This window comes from Helianthus annuus, chromosome 10, assembly GCF_002127325.2.
Source record: "Helianthus annuus cultivar XRQ/B chromosome 10, HanXRQr2.0-SUNRISE, whole genome shotgun sequence".
NCBI lineage: Eukaryota > Viridiplantae > Streptophyta > Magnoliopsida > Asterales > Asteraceae > Helianthus > Helianthus annuus.
This window is the reverse complement of record NC_035442.2, coordinates 135,332,847-135,346,553: the sequence shown is the minus strand read 5'-3', so window position 1 is coordinate 135,346,553 and position 13,707 is coordinate 135,332,847. Positions and strand designations below refer to the sequence as shown.

Below are 13,707 nucleotides of genomic sequence, written 5' to 3'. Positions count from 1 at the left end.
GGTCACCTAGGTAAGGGAATCACCCCTAATCCGTTGGTGAGGTCGTTTTAAGATGAGAAAGGAAGCGGAGTTAATCGTCAAGGTAAGGAAATCACTCCTATCTTGATGATATGTCTTCACTCGTTGTTACAAAAGTGTAATTAAAATTAAGTGAAGTTATGCATGCTAATGATGTATAATCGTATGATGTATGCGCAAAGTGAAATCTTAAAAATGGTTCAAAATTGACAAGAAAGAGTTTCATCATAAAAGATCGAAGATAATAAAGCGTACATCTGATAAAAAGAAATTTGGATGGTTCCAAAACGGAACGTTGACTAACCAAAGTGGTCGAAAGGTCTTTTGAATCTGAGAGCATGCTTTGGCCTAATAGGTGGTATACTCTCGCCGACAAGTCGGTTAACGGTATTCACCCTTCCGGTTACTACATGCCCCAATTCAATCGAAAATTCGAGACTTGGCGAGATTTATGTAAAAATCAAGGAGTGGGACTAGTCGACTAGATGCGGGTTTCACCCCTAGCTTGACGAGCTCGTACCCTAAGTGTGGTTGGTACTCGTTGGGTCAAAACTTAGTTTCGACACGTTAACGAGGGTCCACTAGAAATTGAATTTGAAGTTTGAAATTTGAAATTTCCATTAAGATGTGGATTTCACCCCTAACTTAATGGTGTAATTTCGTGCAACAAAAATGAAATCAAGCGGGATGAGAGTTGTTTACCAAATTGTGGGTTTCACGCCTATTTTGGTAAACTCGTCTCGTTTGTACAATGCGAGTGTTTTCGAGTTTAAGAAAAATCGAGTAAAATGCTTTAGTAAAGGGGAGTATGTTAAAGGAATACGAAAACAAGCGTAAACACATAAGAATGCACATCAAGAACGGTACATAAAGAATAGGACAATAAAACAAGTACCAACACATAGAGAAATATGCTAAGAATACACATAAAGAATTGAACAACGGAACAAGTATAAGCACATAAAAGGCAAGTTAAGAATAACACACAAAGAATAGATCAATAAATCAAAGTATCGACACATAGTAAACGAGTATTGACACATAAGAATAGCAATTCAAGTATTAACACACAAGCGACTTATATGTTTAAAAGTCAAGGCGAATAAATGAGAAGCGAGTAAAGTAGCATGCAAGTAGTTTCAAGCGATACACGAGAATAAAGCTCTAAAACTATAGACTAGGTTAAAGCATTCCTATTTTTCCTAATTCCCTATAGTTATGGCTCTGATACCAATCTGTCACACCCCAACCAATGGCGGAAACATCGGGATGAGACGAAGTGTGAAGATTGCTCGAGACATCATAACGCTATTTGTGACAATAATTTAATAATCCAAATTTCATTTCCAAACTTCAAGTAGTCATCAGTACAAGATCCCAAATAACAACAAGTTTAATCAAAATAACAAACCAACATAACCAAAATTCGATACAACATATTTAAACCTAGCGTCTAAAGTGTGTATCTAGGCATCGTGCTACCTCTTTCATTTCATCATCATCATCAACCTGTAACATGTTTAAAATACAATTCAATGCAAAAGCAAAGGCGAGTATACAAGTTTGGTACATACATAGCATAAGATAAAAGTGTGAACAATCCCTCATAGCAAGCATGCGATTCAAGATAAACATTAAATATGGCATGTGTCTAACATATCAAACCAAGAAAACGCAACTTGCTCATGACATAACCAAAGTTTCAGTAAAGGCGGGTCGTTAATCCTATAGCGCTACATATGTCAAGGTTTGGCTCGTACGAAGTTAATGATAACTTCTACACATAAGAATCACCCAAATTTAAAGTATCAAGTCATCACATATACAAGCATGTTATAGGAATGTTCATGTGTTTAGACAAAAGTTCATGTGTAAGTTTCAATAGGTAAACATGTTACACCCCAAAAGTGATAAAAGTAAAAAGGGGAATACGAGTATACTCACATAATTGCTAAGTCTTCCGATTATCCAAGTGTCGACGAGTGTGAGGTTAGGATGATGGAACACCGAAGTCACCCTATATGGGTAAACGGGGGTGTATGAGTATTCGGAATTATGACGGAGGAATTGAATTGGAATTTAGAGTGTATCTAGTTAAATATAAAGATGTATACATTCCTATATATTTTATATAGTTTACGTAAAAATTATAAATCGAGTCTTATCAAGAGAATTGATGAAATGATGCCAAATAACTATATATTTGTATTTATTTTATAAAATTTAAACGAATTTGATAGGTTTCGATTTATAAAATTAACGCCTTTCGTTATACTGAATTTTACGAAAAACGGGCAGAGTTTCCTCTGTTTTTGGACGATCCCGACAATACGAGTTGTCGATATGTTTGTCAAAATTCAACAAGTAACAAAACATTGAATAATTATATATATTCCTATGTATAATTTTTTTTTTATAAACAAAATATATGATGTGGTTTTGCGATAACAAGATATAAAACAATAAAATTTACATTTTCTCCACTTTTATTCGAGTCTCAAGCTTAACCCGATGACCCGTCTGTTGACCAGGTTTGACCAGTTGACCGGCTTTGACCAGTTGACTGGCTTTGACCGCGTCTGACCGAACTGAAGCCCGAACATCAAGCCGTAACTCGACACGTCTCTTGAACCGAACCCGAATCCGTGCAAAGCAAACACGAGAATCTGATACGAATTCATTACTTGAGTTGATTTTGAAATGAAGCTGAGAATTAATCGAATAATATTCAAAAATTAGACTAACCTGGCTGAAACGAACTGAACATGATGTTGACCGGAGTCGACTGCCTTTAACAACATTTGACCCGAATGCGAAACTGACCCGAAGTTGTTATGCTGAACCAAGTTAAACCAATTTTGAACTGAACCCAAACCAGACACGAGATCTGACCCGAAACCAAGTTGGACCGTGAGGACCTGAATCGACACTCTTGATGAATCTAACCCAAAACCGGTTGGAACCACTGTCACTGCCACCGTCATCCACCGTCGCAGACGGTGGCGATGCAACCGTCGTCACCACCATCCGATTGAACTCGCCTGAGTCAAACACCATCGGCATCATCATCGTCTTCAGTAACGTCGCCGGCGACTGTGGTTTGTCGGAGCTGCACAAGTGACGAGGGGGGAAGGGGTTGCGGTTGTGATTGTCATCGAGAGTGGTGGCTGACACCACCGTAACGGCGACGACGTTCCTGGTACGCCGACTGCCAGACATCAGGGAAGGAGAGGGTGAGGCCAAGAGGAGTGTTTGGCCCTTTTCTTTGTCTGTAGGTAGTGCCGAGAGGAGGGAGTAGAAAATGAAGGTGAAGGTGAGTTTAGGGTTAAATACTCTTGTGTGTGTGTGAGTCTTTGTTTTGAAGAGATGGGGTGGAGATGAACGGCTACAACTAATATAAAAGAGATGAAATTTTGTTTTTAGGGTTTTAACCCTAATCACTAGTCATATATTAGTTTAGTTTAGCGGGCTTGGGCCCAAGGCCCACAAGCCCAATCCTCATGTTTTAGGTGACTCGTTTCCGATCCGTTTTTAACTACTATTACATAACAAAATAAATAAAAAATAATAATTAAATATATAAATAAAACGGAAGTACAAGGCGTTACACGTATTCCGACTAAAGTGGCCCTTAGAAGAAGGAACATTCACACACATGATACGAAGTGTATTCTATATGAAGATGGCGACGAAACGGTGGACCATTTATTCTCAGGATGTGGATTTTCAATGGGGGTGTGGGATAGTATGGTGAGATGGTGTGGCATTCCGAATTTTTTTGCTTTTAGCTTGAGGGATATCATGGAGTTGCATAAAATTCAACATCTGTCGCCAATTCGTAAAGAGATTGTGAGAGGGGTGATGATAGTTTGTTGTTGGAGGGTGTGGAAAGCTAGAAATGAACGGGTGTTTGAGAATAAAGATGCCAAGGTTGTGGAGGTAGTCGCGGATGTAAAGGCTCTCTCATTTTTATGGTATATTAATAGGAATGATAGTAAAAGGATGGATTGGAAATCTTGGTGTAATTTGTATTTGATGTAAGTGGGTTTGCGGCCCCTCCTTTCCGCCTTGGAAAGTAGGTGGTTTTCGCGGTTTGTTTAATGAAGTTCACTTTTCAAAAAAAAAATATAGTAACGGACATATCAGATGATAATATGCCCTACATATGGCAACGAAATCTTACCATTTTTTGTAATAGAAAATTCAAACCATGTAAAGTATTAGCATAAAGATGACTTGTTATAACCTAATGTGATCTTATGTAGGGGTGTTCATGGTTCAGTTTAAACCGTGAAACCACTCAAATTGGTCATCCGTTTGCTTTCACGGTAGGCTTTTTCTTTAACCTTTAGTCGGTTGGTGTCAAAATGGTTAAACCATAGCATATAGTTTAGTGTTAGGCCCTATAGGTTTATGGATTAGTAGGTTTAGAGGCTAATGGACCATGATTCTAGAAGGGGGTATTAGAGTGGGCTTTGGGGTAATTATGGGCCTAGGGTTTAGGGGGAAACCCTCCCTATAAATAGTTAATGGAAATTAGGGGTTTAGGTTGGTTGATTGGTTTTAGAAAGTTGTATTAGACAATTAATATTGTATGCAACTTTAAGCCTTTGAGTAAAGAAAAAAAAAGGGGACATATATGTACATATGCATAGTTTGAGGGGGAGAAAAAAAAAGAAAAAAAACATATATGTACATGCGCATCGTTTGAGGGGGAGAAATAGTTGCTTGGGAAATGAAATGAGCTTTCGTGTTAAAGAACTTGATTAACACACGTAAGGTTTCAATGTTAAACAGGTTCGGCTCCACTGCGATGTGTTGATAGGTCTGCCGCTCGAAAGGCAAAAGAAGCAAAGTGATACAAACATAATGGACTGAACATCTCGTGGGTAACTGACCAACGGTGTATGATTTCATGGTCTTAAATCTTGCGTTGATAGATAGCCAACATCTAAAGTTTCGGGTCTTTATACTGATGTATCATCCGGGCTGTCCCTCTGTTGCATCCAGATTATATGCAAACCTGGGCACAGTCAAGATATCTTGCTAAAAGAGCCCTCGTCAGATCTTCCTTGGTCTCTCTGCTGTACGGAAGTACTGACCTGTTCACCAGGAAGTCTGGCGTTGTAAAAAATAAAAAAATATAAAAACATAAAAAAATAGAATAAAAGGGCTCTCGTCAGATCTTCCTTGGTCTCTCTGCTGTACGGAAGTACTGACCTGTTCACCAGGAAGTTTGGCATTGAAAAATAAAAAAATAGAATAAAAGGATGATCTCAGTATACTCACCTGCTACGATGATGAACCACATTCAATCGTTGCTGATGTTGCTGATGATTCGGATGCTACCAAACCCGATCATTACGCTTGGAACTGTGTTATGTCTTGGTATGCTGAGAGTCGGGGTATTCCAATTAAAACTGATGATTCAGGTGCTGTGGTTTTAGATTATGATCGTGACGAAAGTGCTTTAACAGGGAAATCTGATGTATTGATTGATAAACTTGAAACACCTGCTTCAAGTGACTCAGAAATGTGTTCTGGTGATTCAGACAACTATTCTAGTATGCCTGAAACATCAACCGATACATCAGAAACTCATGAACAAGAGAAAAATGAGAAAATTGATATGTTTGATTGTGTTAGTAAAGAAGTCGATGAACAGGGATCATCTGATGAATCTGACATTCAAGTTGCAGATTCTGGTACGTCAGATAATGAGTGTAGCACTTCTGGGAATTTTGAGTGTGACGAACACTCAGAACCAAGTAGTGCAACGCACGAAGAGAGTCTAACAGTTTCAAACATAGATTGCTCTTCGTCTGAGAAACCAGAATCAACTGATGTCGGAAACTCAGAGGTTGATGAAGCTGAAGAAGAGATATTCGTAGAAACCAATTCTGAGGAAACTTATGAGATTTCGGAGCCTGAAGAAAAGGGATCCACGGAAATCAATTCAACAGTTGATTCAACTGATGAAACTGAAGAAGAGATATCTATGGAAGCCAATTCTGCAGAAACTCCTGAGAACGTAGTTTCTGAGGAAAAGGAATCTGTGGAAGTCAATTCAACAGAAGATTCAACTCTTGATCCCAAAGGAACAGATTCTAAAGAAAGTGTTTCAAATGAAGCAAAATCTGCTGAATCTGCTCCCTTAAAGAAAAGACGATCACGTAAAAACAGAAGACCACGGAAAAGGAAAGTTCAAAAGGAAAACCCGACTCTCAAGCAAACTGAACCTAAGTTGAAGGGTAAAGCTGTCGATACTGACTCTTGTGCTGACAGCTGTAAAGCAGGTTCCTCCAAGAACAAGCACACTCCAAAGCACTCAGTGTCAAATGAATGGAAAAGACGTGATCAGTTCTCGAGAATAACGCAAGCCGAACTAGATGTCTTTTTCTCAAAAAGGCAGACATGTTTTAACTGTGGAATTCCGGGACACATCGCAAGAAATTGTGTTCATCTTCCCTACTACTCTAGGAACATGTACCATCAGAAGGCCATGCCCTCTCACTTTACCAAAAATGGTCCTCCCAAAGCAAAGCCTTCTGACAGAAACTGGAATCTTGCCAAACAGGAGAACAAAAATTTTTCAAACATTAACAGGTTTCAAAGAAAAACAAAAGTTTTTCCAACAAATGAAAGTGTTTCAGACACTAGGAATTGGAAACCTAAAACTCCTGTTGGATCCCAGTCTCCGTGTTCGCAACCATCAACATCCACTCCATCGCCAAAAACCACCGGCGATGTTAAGAGTCATATGATTTTTCGTTTGGTTTCATACACTGATAGCGATGGTCAACTCAGGTCAACAATGGCCTGGGTTCCAGTTTCTAATTAATCCCACTAAGTGTGCAGGAACGGCTATGGAGGGCAATCGTTAGACCTTGGTTTATCGATAGTAGTTGTTCCAGACACGTGACGGAAGACTTATCCCAGTTGAATAACAAAAAAAAAGGGTATTCGACGATGGATTTGTCAACTTCGCGGGAGAGGAAACTGGAAGAATTACCATGAAGGGCACTGTCAGAAACAGAGTTCTCATCTTCTCAGACGTCAATTATGTCCCTGGTCTGAAGCACAATCTTTTGAGCGTATCTCTGATGTGTGAGGTTCTCTTCATCAAGAGTGGCTCGCAACTTCATTCTTCGACTGTTCAGAAGCCGATTTCTGAACCTGCTATAGCTATCCCTGATGGTGCAGTCCGTAACACTGAAGTCTCCTCAGGACTCTCAAACATTCAAGGAACTTCTCTGTTTCTGGGAGCAATTCTCTCAGACTGCACTGTAGATCCACCGGTGATCAACAACTCTACTGCATCAAATGAGGGGGAGCAATCTGGTATAGTATAAGGAAGTTGCTGGTGCACAATCCCACAGCGAATCAGGTATGAGAAAGTTGCTTCGAGCAAGTTAAAGGTCAGGATCATGATGAGGAACATGCATTGGTGATGAGAAAGAAGTTCGAAATGAGCTCGTTGGGAGAAGTGAAAATGTTTCTGGGCACACAAGTTCGTCAAAACAGGGATATGAAGTGTACATCAGCTGGATGCCAATTCTTGGGGGACAGTCTCATCTCATGGCAGTGCAAGAAGCAACAACTCACTTTTGCAGCGGAAGCAAAGTGCGTTACAGCATCTGCTGTCTACTGCTCTCAGGTTCTTTGGATACAACACCAGCTCAAGGATTACGGTTTGACTTATCTAAACTCTACTACTTATTTTGATAAGGTTGCCGTTATCCTGTAAAACCCGTGAGGATCTCTCAATGATATCAAACAAACTATTGATTGTGCGGAAACCAATCAATAGGTGATTCAAGAATAAATATAAAGATCAACAATATAAACAATGAACAAAGAACAAACCGAAATCTTGCATTCAATGATTGCCAAAGACTGATACAAGACTCGTAATGGAACTCGCAACCTTCTATGTGATCAACAACCTCAACCCTAAGGTTGAGGTTTGTTTAAATACTAGTTATCATGGCCGAAACCTAAGCCCACACACTAACCCGGTTGCGACATGACCCAAACCACCTAATCGGCCCATACATATATAAGAGAAATAAACAAAACAACCCCTATACTATGCAAACCTACATGTATAAACCTTCAATAAACAAAACAACCCCTATACTATGCAAACCTACATGTATAAACCTTCAGGTTCCAACAATCTCCCCCTAGGTTTATGCATGCAGGTTCTTAACGCTTCAAGTATCACGATCACCACCCAACCGATCCTTTAGACCACCGAATCCTTTCTTGCGAATATGAATGGCTGAAGCAACAGCTGCAGTCCATCCCTTGGCGATAGCTTCATATTTTTCAGTAGCTCGTATCTGATTTTGAGCCAACACTTCCAAATCTTCAAGAGCAATGTTGAGCACATCTACTTGATCCACCAAGCGAAAATTAACATCACCATCACAAACAAACACTGCCTGACCAAGACGCTCATCATAAGCCCAGAAATGTAGAGACTTCAGAGCACCTTGAGGAATCTTCTTTACCAACGGAATCACTTTCTCTTTGTCTGTCACAGGCCAGTGCACTGCTTTCATTCGCTTATTGGTAAATGGATCCCGAACACCTTTAAGAGGTTTAACAATAGAGTCAGCAGTACGCAACGATGGAAAGTTACGCTGAACTTCCCTCTTCAATCTTTCGAAAAACATGTGTCCAGGACCTCCAGGGTTATCATCAACGTAAGGTGCATTTGACAATTCAGTCAGATCAACCTTCGTAAATGATTGAAACTGACCAGGATGTTTATACCATTCCACAGGACCAACTTTCCTCTTGATCCACCATCTTCTTCTATCATGGTCATAACCCCAGCTTACCACACCTGAGCGATTTCCAACTTGATCATACAGAGTTTCACCAACATCCATCAGATGATGAGTAGCCTGAGCATCAACATCATCAGGGTTCAGATTCTTGTTCTTCAAAATCACCAACTCCCTTTTCCTTTTAATTCTTTCTGCCTTTGCTTTATCTGCTTCTGGATCAGTAACTCTCTCAAAGTATTTCTCCATTGCAGCATTCTTTTCAGCACTATCCTTTTCAAAGGCCTTCCTTTTGTTTTCTACGTCTGTAGGATCAGAAAATTCCTGCCCAAACTTCTTTTCAAGTCTACCACGCAGATCATAGACCATAGAGAATAACAAACTAACATCTCCTTGAAGTTGCTCAATCTGTTGATCCTTTTTCACTATAGTGTCTTCAAGTTGAATAACGCTTCCTTGTGAATCGAGTCTTGCTCAACAACAACCAACCTTCTTTTCATCTCTCTCATACTGATAAACTCGTCTTCATCACTTGAGTCATCATCAAAAGGCATTCTTACTGGTTCCTCAGGCCTTTTACCACTTGAACTACTAGGCATATCATGAACAACATTAGAAGGACCAGCAGAATCAGAAACACCAAGTGACACAGCACCAACAGGCTCAGAAAGAACACTCGTAGCTTGAACTTCGACAGTAACATCGGTGGTATCCATATCAGTTCTTTGAGCGTCAACATCAGACTCAAAAATGTCTGCGGTAGAGGTGGTGGTATCAGTAATATTCTTTTCAAAATCAAAATCGTAAAGACCTTCATCATCTTCATCAGTAATCAAGGGTTGATCTTTGTGTTTCTCAACATACATTCCAAGCCGAGGATCCCTTCTTTTCCGCTTCAAGGGTAGGGAATCAGGATCCTTTGGGTTTTCACTAGGCTCTTCATTTAGAACTGAAAGACCAGAAGGAGGATTTCCCATCTTTTCAGTCACAGACTTTAATAACTGAGCCAAACTCTCAGCAGTAATCACTGGATTAACCGTAGAAACAGCATCAGCATTAACTTCAGGAGGAAGTTCTATGTCATCATCAGAATTACACATTATCTCAACACCTTCATCGTCAGAGTTAATTGTAATACGCTCTGGCTCAGGCTCATCTTCAGTTCTCCTTGGAATATCATGTTCTTCAGCAACAATAGCACGTGCAGTTGCAGCTTGTGCCATCACTGGATTCTCACCAATATCTTCGGTCTCTGCAAACTGACCAAATTTCTCCAACTCGATCAAACCTTCAAACTTTTTCTCCGTTCCTTTCTTCGTAGTGAGAGCACCAAAACATGAAGGACCCATAGGCTTTAACTCCAACGTATTACCAGATCTCTTCAATTCAGGATAACACTCATTCAAAATTATCTATACAAATCTTGGATACATAAGAAACTTATCCTTTCGAAGCCCGATTGCATTCCTCTTCATTGCTTCCAAGATGTATTTAGAATAATTGAACGGCTCATTTGTAATCACACAAATCAACGCAGCAGTCTGTGTAGTGTTCAACTGATCAATTCCCCCTCTATTTTCTGTCATGCACAAGAGGAACATGTGCAGTAATAGACGCCAGTAAGGATGCACAAACTTCTTTACCAGGGGAGGAAACTTTCCTTCATAACTCAAACGAGGCAAAATTGCTTCAATGGTTCCAGCAGCAAGTTCGATTGGATCTGTTTCCTGATCATTAAACTTCAACACATCTCTAATAATCTGCTCAGTCACTATAACCTTCGTCTCGTCGATCTCTGCAACTATAGCTCCCTTTCCTTCAATGATTTCAACTTGAGCAGTCTTCCAAAAGTCTCGAATAAGGCTTTCATAAACAACTGGATTCTCACGTAGAGCATGAACAATCCTGCATGTATTTAGGCCTTTGATCAACGACGTATACAGCTGCTTGTGCTTCACTGGTGGAGGTGCTAAATATGCAACTTGATTATGAGACGATATAAACTTTAAATCCATTTTTCTGCACACAACACAAATCATATAAGTTTCCAATTACAGATATAACAGTGATAAAAATTAAAAATCAAAACAAACACTGTCACTGTTCACTCGAAACCATGAGTCGCAACCAGCAAAATTGAGTCGCAACCAGCAGATTACGAGTCGCAATCATGAGTCGCAACAAACAAATTGAGTCGCAACCATGAGTCGCAATCTTGATGTTGCGACTCGTAACCACTGGTTTCGAGTCCAAAGTGTTTTGATTGCGAGTCAAAACTTCATCGGAAACATCATCGGAAACTTCAAATCATCATCGGAATCTTCAAAAATTCATCGGAATCTTCATCAGACATTCATAATCTCCTGCAAAACTTGAATGATGACGTCATTATACCTTGATGATTAACAAAGAAGATTGCGAGTCGCAATCGGAAACCAGTCGGAACAGTTGAAGATCACCGGAATCTTGAGAGAGAATGAGTGAATTGGTTGCGAGTGTACATGAGTTATGACTCGTAACTTCCCTTTTATATTCAACTTTTATCATGGGCCCATGTCTTATGGGCTTTGGGCCTTAATGACTTGGGCTTAAAAAACAGATTTATTAATTATTTTTAAAACCATTTAAAAAACTGATTTAATAAAAATTACCCATTAAACCTCTTGAGCAATGTTTGCAAAATAAAACCTAAAAACAAAATTAAATAATAATCTATTATTTACAAAATAAAATCAGGAAATTTGCATAGATACTCAGGGATCAAATCACAAGGTTTCGGGCTTGACTTCACTTATCAACACTGATCTACTGCAGGATGATCTAGACGATTGCCAGTATATTTGTCCTCTTAAACTCATCTCCCTAGACCTTTTCCATATAACTGCCTGTATCTCATTTTATCATGTTTTGATATTTTTAATAATGATCACCCAAACAAATACTAATCAAATCCTGGAATTATGCACAGCTCACTCTATCATGCAAGCAGTTTCCCTACCACATATTTCACAAGTCCAATCCAAATTTCTGAAATCTTAACTGGGAATAGGTTGAGAAGAGAACAGAATAGATCTTATGCAGAGATGGTATAATATACAGATCAAATGAGTTTTCTCAATTTGATATAGGTTTATTGGGTTTCTTTTGGGCACTTGAGGGCCTCTTTCGGGTGTTAATTGATCTACAGATCGACAACGTACAGCTAGGTCAGCATGTATCTGGATGCAGCAGAAGCTGTAGTTGCCTAGCACCTCCAGGTCAGCATGTATCTGGATGCAGCAGAGGAGGTACACGACTTTTTCAGATAAGATTTCAGAATCAGATCAAAATTGTGTGTATCGGGATAACATACAGACATTCAAATAGACATGAGCTAATTCCAAGTGATTTTCTTTTCTGAGGTCATGTACTAGTTTAGTTCTGAACAGAAACAGCTAATGTTTCCAATCTTAAGGATAGAGCCTACCAACACATCATACTAGAGTCAAACTATTTCGATACTGGTCTTACATGAGTCAGCCCTCGACCATAATGTGAAAATTCATTTCATTTCCCAGTCCAACCACACTTCCTTTTAAACCTCTTTTTGTATTTTTCAATTTTTTTTAATGTTTTTGTATTTTATGATTTTTTAATGTTTTTGTATTTTTCGATTTTTCTCCCCCTAAATTTGTGCAGAAATAAAAACTACCTAAGAATAGAAAACTTTATGAACAAATTTACCTACGAAAAACAAAAACATGCTCAATCAGTAAAACGGATCATTTTTAGAAAATCCACAAGCACTCTGAATTTCGAGCTGCTGACAGGTTTAGTGAACAAATCGGCAGCATTTGCATCTGTGTCGATTTGTTCAAGAGTAATAAGACCTCTGTCAAAACAATCTCGAATGAAATGAACTTTAATATCAATGTGCTTGGTTTTGGAGTGGAAAACAGGATTTCGAACAATTTGTATTGCAGCATCATTATCGCAGTAAATAGTAGTGTTAAGATAAGTCAAACCATAATCCTGCAATTGATGTTGCATCCACACCACTTGAGAGCAAGAAGCAGAAGCAGCAACATACTCAGCTTCAGCTGTGGATATCGCCACTGTTTGTTGTTTCTTGCACTGCCAAGAAATGAGCCGATCACCCAAGAATTGACATCCCGCAGATGTAGATTTCCTGTCACTGTCACTACCTCCAAAATTGTTGTCAGAGAAAGCAAACAAGTCAAAATCGGAATCCCTCGGATACCACAGGCCAAACCGAGGTCGGCCTTTAAGATACCGAAAGATCTGTTTAACAGCAGTAAGATGAGAAGTTTTAGGATTAGCCTGATAGCGTGCACAGTTGCAAACAGCGAACATGATGTCCGGACGGCTAGCTGTGAGATACATCAATGACCCGATCATGGACCTATATTGACGTTGATCGACAGACTCTCCTTCTTCATCTTCAGTCAATAATGGTCTCTCTGCCATAGGTGTTTCAGCAGGCTTTGCGTCCGTGAATTTGAACTTTGCCAGCACATCATCCACATACTTCCCTTGGTGAATAAGAATTCCTTGTGAACTCTGCTTTACTTGTAGACCCAAAAACAGTGTCATCTCCCCCAGAGCACTCATTTCAAACTTCTTTTTCATAACTCTCTCGAATTCCTTGCAAAGATCCTCGCTTGTAGATCCGAAAATGATATCATCAACATAGATTTGAACCAAGATTTGATCACGTCCTACCTTCTTGATAAACAGAGTCTGGTCTATGGTGCCACGCGTGTACCCATGAGCCAACAGATGCTCTGTTAGTGTGGCATACCAAGCTCGAGGAGCCTGGTGTAACCCGTACAGCGCCTTGTCTAGCTTGTAAGCGTACTCAGGATGATCTGGATGCACAAACCCTGGCGGCTGC

At 39.6% G+C, this 13,707-nt stretch overlaps 1 long non-coding RNA gene across 1 annotated transcript; it reads right to left on the bottom strand.

Annotated features, from left to right (window-relative positions):
* Positions 1-1,977: 1,977 nt before the first annotated feature.
* LOC118483272 lies at positions 1,978-3,380 on the bottom strand. The gene is made up of 3 exons (XR_004870149.1): positions 2,764-3,380; positions 2,492-2,684; positions 1,978-2,035 (listed from the first exon to the last, which is right to left on the bottom strand). It is a non-coding gene; the product is annotated as an uncharacterized LOC118483272 (long non-coding RNA).
* Between the last annotated feature and the right edge of the window lie 10,327 nt (positions 3,381-13,707).